Genomic DNA, 6,861 nt, shown 5'->3' on the forward strand with positions numbered 1-6,861 from the left:
TGATTATTATTGCAATTTGTCTTTCTGGAATAGGAATCAAGAGGCCTGGATTCTGGTTCCTATTCTATCAATTGTGTGAATTTTGGAAACTCAGTTTACTTTTCTGGGCCTCATGGTTTTCATCTGAATGATGACCAACTTGGATAAAATGGTCTTTATATAATTTCATAGGCATTTCCCTTGCCAAGGGCTTGAGTCTTTTTCAACAATTACAGAGTTTTCCGGTCCCTCTTCCCAGTGCCTCAGCACCTTGCTATTCATGTTCATCTGATCAGTTGTTTGCACGCTGACTTACATTACCCTGATGGCCAGTACCTGTGGCTGTTTCTGCTCCCTCACCCAGTCCATAGGCTTCTGGTTGTAAAAAGTGTGCATCTTGAGACTGTGGACAGTTAGCTCCAGAGGTGACAGTAGAATCACTTCGCGTAGAAGAGGATAGAGAGAGACTCATGCCAGTGGTGGTGAGCAAGTATTAGAGATATGATGTGTGCCTCTGTGAGTTTTAGGGTCTAAGATAAATTATGGCACTAGGAAGATGGTCCTTTGTGTCAGAAGAACTGGAGTTGTTGGTGCAAAAAAGTGTGATGTCAGCATAGCAGTTTTATTTGTACCTCAGCAACTTCTAAAACTCTATTAAGTGTTTTCAGGAACTACTTTCTACTATAGGAAAATCATTGAGGTGAGTATCCATCTGGACACAGAGAAATATAACACTGTTTTCTGCTCACCCTCCACTTCACATATAAATACAACATGTGTTAAAGGACTAAATTTCTAGTGTCACAGTTTGTGCTTTATAGTTTGAAGTCAATAAGAAAGCTCATATACCTTCCTAAAAGTCACTTGTTAATGTTTGATATTAATCTAATTTTATCATAAATTAAAAGTATAAAACTACAAATTTCTTAAAGATAAAATATCCAAATGGATTCAGTCAAATTAAGCATGGTAATATCAAATATCAGAATAGGTTACCATGCAGGAGGTACTGAGTACTTAAAAGGGTGGGGAATGCAATGAACATAAAAGCTGGTACCAAGGGAAGGAGGAGACAGTGATGAATTAAAACATTATCTTAACTAATCCAAGTGCTGGTCTTCAATACTTTCATGTGTATAGACAAAGAGAAACTGCGGAGATTTCTCACAACCTCTGTGGCCATTTTATACATCTTAGCAAAAACTCTGGTGAAATCCCTCCAAAACATATTTATTAGGCATGGAAAAAGCCTTACATGACAGGTGGCATAGGCTCCTTATGAAATCATTGCAGGATGGGAAGCCATTTAGGGCTTCGTAATTGTGAAAGATTGTATAGAAACTGAGGCACTTAAATAGCAGTGAGCATGAGAAAATGTGGTAGATAATGGTGGTGATTCTATTTCTTGTGAAAGTCCACTTACTCTCTTCTGCTACAGTTGTGGGCTTTCCGATTTCACATACCCCAGTCTCTATATTCTGTCTCAATCCACAGCCTACCTCAACTAAGTCCGTCCCAGGCACCTCTTACTGCAGGTGATAATCCATCTGTTAATCATGTTTTCCTCTTATGTCTACTTTCTGTCAGAGAATTGTGGGTGCAAACTGGGAAGGGAAGGAAATTATAAGAATATGTATAAGTACAAATGGAATATGTTGGAAATGAGGAATAGTTAATATCACAGGTCATTTAAACACCTGATGAACTTCACGGATAGTCAGGAATCTTGTTCTTACCTAACCTGTTAATTTTAGATCAGACATTACACTGAAAGTATTGATGATGGGTTTAAATCAGGTTGCAGCTCACATGTTGTGATGATATTATGTTGATTTTTTGTTTTTAATATGTGAGGAACAGAATAACTGTATACTATTTATTCATAGTGACATTGCAATATTAATGATTTTAGTACATATTATTATCTTCATAATCACAATTTCCTCCCCATTTTCTTAGTTCTCATAATTTTAGCCACAGCCCAGTTGGCTGGACCAATGGATGGAGAGAATCACTCAGTGGTATCTGAGTTTGTGTTTCTGGGACTCATTCATGGGAGATCCAGCTCCTCCTCCAAGTGTTTTCCTCTGTGCTCTATGTGGCAAGCATTACTGGAAACATCCTCATTGTGTTTTCTGTGACCACTGACCCTCACTTACACTCCCCCATGTACTTTCTACTGGCCAGTCTCTCCTTCATTGACTTAGGAGCCTGCTCTGTCACTTCTCCCAAGATGATTTATGACCTGTTCAGAAAGGGCAAAGTCATCTCCTTCGTAGGCTGCATCGCTCAAATCTTCATCCACGTCATTGGCGGTGTGGAGATGGTGCTGCTCATAGCCATGGCCTTTGACAGATATGTGGCCCTATGTAAGCCCCTCCACTATCTGACCATTATGAGCCCAAGAATGTGCATTTCATTTCTGGCTGTTGCCTGGACCCTTGGTGTCAGTCATTCCCTGTTCCAACTGGCATTTCTTGTTAATTTACCCTTCTGTGGCCCTAATGTATTGGACAGCTTCTACTGTGACCTTCCTCGGCTTCTCAGACTAGCCTGTACCGACACCTACAGATTGCAGTTCATGGTCACTGTTAATAGTGGGTTTATCTGTGTGGGTACTTTCTTCATACTTCTAATCTCCTACATCTTCATCCTGTTTACTGTTTGGAAACATTCCTCAGGTGGTTCATCCAAGGCCCTTTCCACTCTTTCAGCTCACAGCACAGTGGTCCTTTTGTTCTTTGGTCCACCCATGTTTGTGTATACATGGCCACACCCTAATTCACAGATGGACAAGTTTCTGGCTATTTTTGATGCAGTTCTCACTCCTTTTCTGAATCCAGTTGTCTATACATTCAGGAATAAGGAGATGAAGGCAGCAATAAAGAGAGTATGCAAACAGCTAGTGATTTACAAGAAGATCTCATAAGTGATACAATAAGCCCTTCTGATTAAACATGATATGGCTTTATGTTTCTTTCTTTGATATTTTAGATTCAGGAACTATGAGACATTACGTATTGATTTGAATGTTATTAGACCTGTAACATAATTCTTATCTGATGAATATATGATGAATATATTCCTTGTTCAAAATGAGTCATAAATTCAACACATCTCTACATCTATATTATGCCCATTTAATTTCTTTCAGCAATGTTTTGTAGTTTTTGGTGAACAGGTACTTTATGCATATGTACTTTATATTTATCTCTAAGTTTTATATTTCTGATGCCCTTTTAAATGACATTTTTATTTCAATTTACAATTGTTTATTCTTAGCTTATGGGCACATAATAGATCTTTGTTGGACATTATATCCTGTAAACTTGCAAAACTTATTAGTTCCATCAGTTTTTTATAGGTTATGTAGGATTTTCTTTATAGATGATTATGTTGTCAGTGAATAAAGACATTTGCTTTTAAAATTCTAGTATGAATTCATTATATTCATTTTGTTGAATGCTGAGTAGAATTAGAGCAGACATCTTTGACTTGTTCCTGTTAGGAAATATATTAAATATTTCATTATTAAGTATAATGTTAGCTATAATTTTTTTCATAGGTACTCTTTAACAGGCTGAGAAAGTTTTCTGTATTCACAGTTTGCTGAAAATTTCTTTTATCTTTAGTCAGGAATGGATCTTGGATTTTGTAAAGTTTTTTTGTTTCAGAATCAGGGTAATGCTGGCCCTTTAGAATGAGTTGGGAAGCATCTGCTCTTCTTAAATTTTCTGCCATAATTTTGTAGAATTCATATAATTTTTTTCTTTAAAAAGGGAAGTACTTAAGTATTTTTTCCCATAAGTTACCCATAAGTAAATCTAAAGGAAAGTGGGAAACTTTGATACACATTGGTTGCCCCCTGGTGGAAATTTCTGGGTTCTTGATTATTTTAACACTGGAGATAGAATCTGGTGGAATGACGTCAATGCTACCGTGATTAAGAGGTGTGTAGGAAATGCTTCATGTAAGAGAGAAAATAGTCTTTATGAGAATCTGCCTGATGGAAAGGAGTTGGTGCGACAATAACAATATAAATTAGTGAAAAAATTTAAATTGACAAATAATAATTGTATCTATTTATGGGGTACAATGTAATGTTTTGATACATGTTTAAATTGTGGAATGATTAGGTCTATGTTATTGACATACATATCTTTTTTGTGGTGAAAACATTTAAAATCTACTCTTAGTCATTTTGAAACATACAATACCTTGTTATTTATTACAGTCACCATTCTGTGCAATAGTTCACTGAAACTTTGTCTAACTGAAACTTTGAACCCTTTTATCAACATCTACCTTTTCCATGTCTACCCCCAACTCCTAGCCTCTGATAATCACCATTCCATTCTCTACTTCTATGAATTCAACTTTTTTAGATTCCACATATCAGTGAGATCATGTGATATTTGTCTTTTCGTGCCTGGCTTATTTCACTTAGCGTGATATCTTCTGGGTTAATTCATGTTGTCACATATATCAGGTTTTCCTTCCTATTAAGGCTGAGTAGTATTCCATTGTATATATACACTACATTTTCTTCATCCATTTGTCAGTTGATAGACACCTGTGTTGATTTCATATTTGGGTATTGTGAATAATGCTGCAATGAACATGAGCCTGGAGATATCTCCTCAGCATACTGACTTAAATTCCTTTGGATATATACAAGGAAGTGGGATTGCTGGATCATATAGTAATTCTAGTTTTAGTTTTTTGAGTAACTTTTATCTATTTTTCATAATAGTATTAATTTACATTTCCACCAACAGTGTACGAGGGTTCCCTTTTCTCTGTATCCTCTTCAACACTTGTTATCTTTTATGATTTTGATAGTAGCCATTCTAACAGGTATGAAGTGGCATCTCACTGTCATTTTAATTTGCATTTCCCTGATAATTAGGATGACAAACTTTTTTTATGTTAGCCATTTGTGTGTATTTTTTTGAGAAATGTCTATTTAGGACCTTGCCCATTTTTTGACTTGGTTATTTGTTTTCTTGATATTGAGTTGAGTTTCTTATACATTTGGAGATTAGCCTTTCATCAGATGTATGCTCTGCAAATATTTTCTCACAACTTGTAGGTTGTCTCTTCACCATATTGTTTCCTTTGCTGTGCAGAAGCTTTTTAGTTTGATGCAATCCCATATATTTTTGCTTTTGTTGCCTGTGCTTTGGGGGTTATATCCAAGAAATCTTTGACCAAACCAATATTGTGGAACTTTTCCCCTATGTTTTCATCTAGTAGTTTTACGGTTTTATGTTTAAACCTTTAATGCATTTTGAATTGATTTTTGTGTATGGTATGAGATAAGGATACACACCATACACATTCGTGTTCTTCTGCATGTGGATATCTAGTTTCCTTAACACCATTTATTGAAACAAATGTCTATTCTTCATTACGTTTTCTGGGCATCTTTGTTAAAAATTTATTGGCCATAAATGCATGAGTTTATTTCTGGGCTCCTTATTCTGTTCCCCTGGTCAATGTGTCTGTTTTTGTGCAAGTGTCATATTGTTTTGATTACTATGGTTTTGTGATACGTATTTGTTTTGGGGGGGGATCGATTTTTATTTGGGTTTCTCACAGTGGTTAGAGAACAACCACAGCACAGGAAATGCATCGCCAAGATTGCCCAGAAAACTGACCAGCTGCATCTTATTGCTTAAAAATACACATATTCACAATAACTGACAAATGGTGATGTGCCTCACACAGGAATGTGTTCACATTTGCAATGCTGTGTACAGACTTCACTTCATTCAACATAGATTTTGGTTTAGTGGAATTCAAATGCAGATGCTTGTTCACTTCACAGCCTTGGATTTGTCTGTTTTTGGAGAGCTACAACCTCCATGAGTATATCTGCATGAAAACCACAGACAATGAAGGTATTTCTTCGTTGATTTATTTATTCCTTTGACTATAGCAACAAACCCTGGATGACACCCTTCCTTTTAATTCACCTGGAAACCAGACTCAATCAAATCTCCCTGGTCCCCTCACTATTCCTTCAAATTCCCTATTTCTATCTCTTCCTGAGGAGGGTAACCTCCTGTAGCAGGGGTCAGACTGTGACTTGGGAATCAAGCCTAGGTCTGCAGGTTGCATTTTCATCTTCTTGTAAAATATGGTAGGACACTGCAGTGAATCCAACAGTTAACACTCAGAGCAGTTCCCTGCTCTAACTCAGGAGAGAGACTTCAGAGGGTCAGGATTCATCCATTTGATCAGTTAACTGAGAAGGATTCATTTTGGTAAAACTTGTTCAGCTTTGAGACACTTCAGTGAGTTGTTTGAGATTTTTTTTAAAATTGTACTTTAAGTTCTGGGGTACATGTGCAGAACGTGCAGGATTGTTACATAGGTATACACGTGCCATGGTGGTTTGCTGCACCCATCAACCCATCATCTACATTAGGTATTTAACCCAATGCTAACCTTCCCCCAGCCCCTACCCCCAGACAGGCCCCGGTGTGTTGTGTTCCCCTCCCTCTGTCCATATGTTCTCATTGTTCAACTCTCATTTATGAGTGAGAACATCGGGTGTTTGGTTTTCTGTTCTTGGATTAGTTTGCTGAGAATGATGGTTTCCAGCTTCATCCATGTCCCTGAAAAGGATATGAACTCATCCTTCTTTATGGCTGCATAGTATTCGATGGTGTCTATGTGCCACATTTTCTTTATGCATTCTATCATTGAATGGGCATTTTGGTTGGTTCCAAGTCTTTGCTATTGTGAACAGTGCCACAATAAACATATGCATGCATGTGTCTTTATGGTAGAATGATTTATAATCCTTTGGATATATACCCAGTAATGCGATTGCTGGGTCATATCATATTTCTAGTTCTAGAACCTTGAGGAATC

General features: G+C 37.0%; 1 pseudogene; it reads left to right on the forward strand.

The window, feature by feature from the left end:
* Positions 1-1,829: 1,829 nt before the first annotated feature.
* LOC129138774 (olfactory receptor 4F3/4F16/4F29-like) lies at positions 1,830-2,908 on the forward strand (annotated as a pseudogene).
* Positions 2,909-6,861: the final 3,953 nt, after the last annotated feature.

Source organism: Pan troglodytes, chromosome X (genome assembly GCF_028858775.2).
Source record: "Pan troglodytes isolate AG18354 chromosome X, NHGRI_mPanTro3-v2.0_pri, whole genome shotgun sequence".
NCBI classification, from domain to species: Eukaryota; Metazoa; Chordata; class Mammalia; order Primates; family Hominidae; genus Pan; species Pan troglodytes.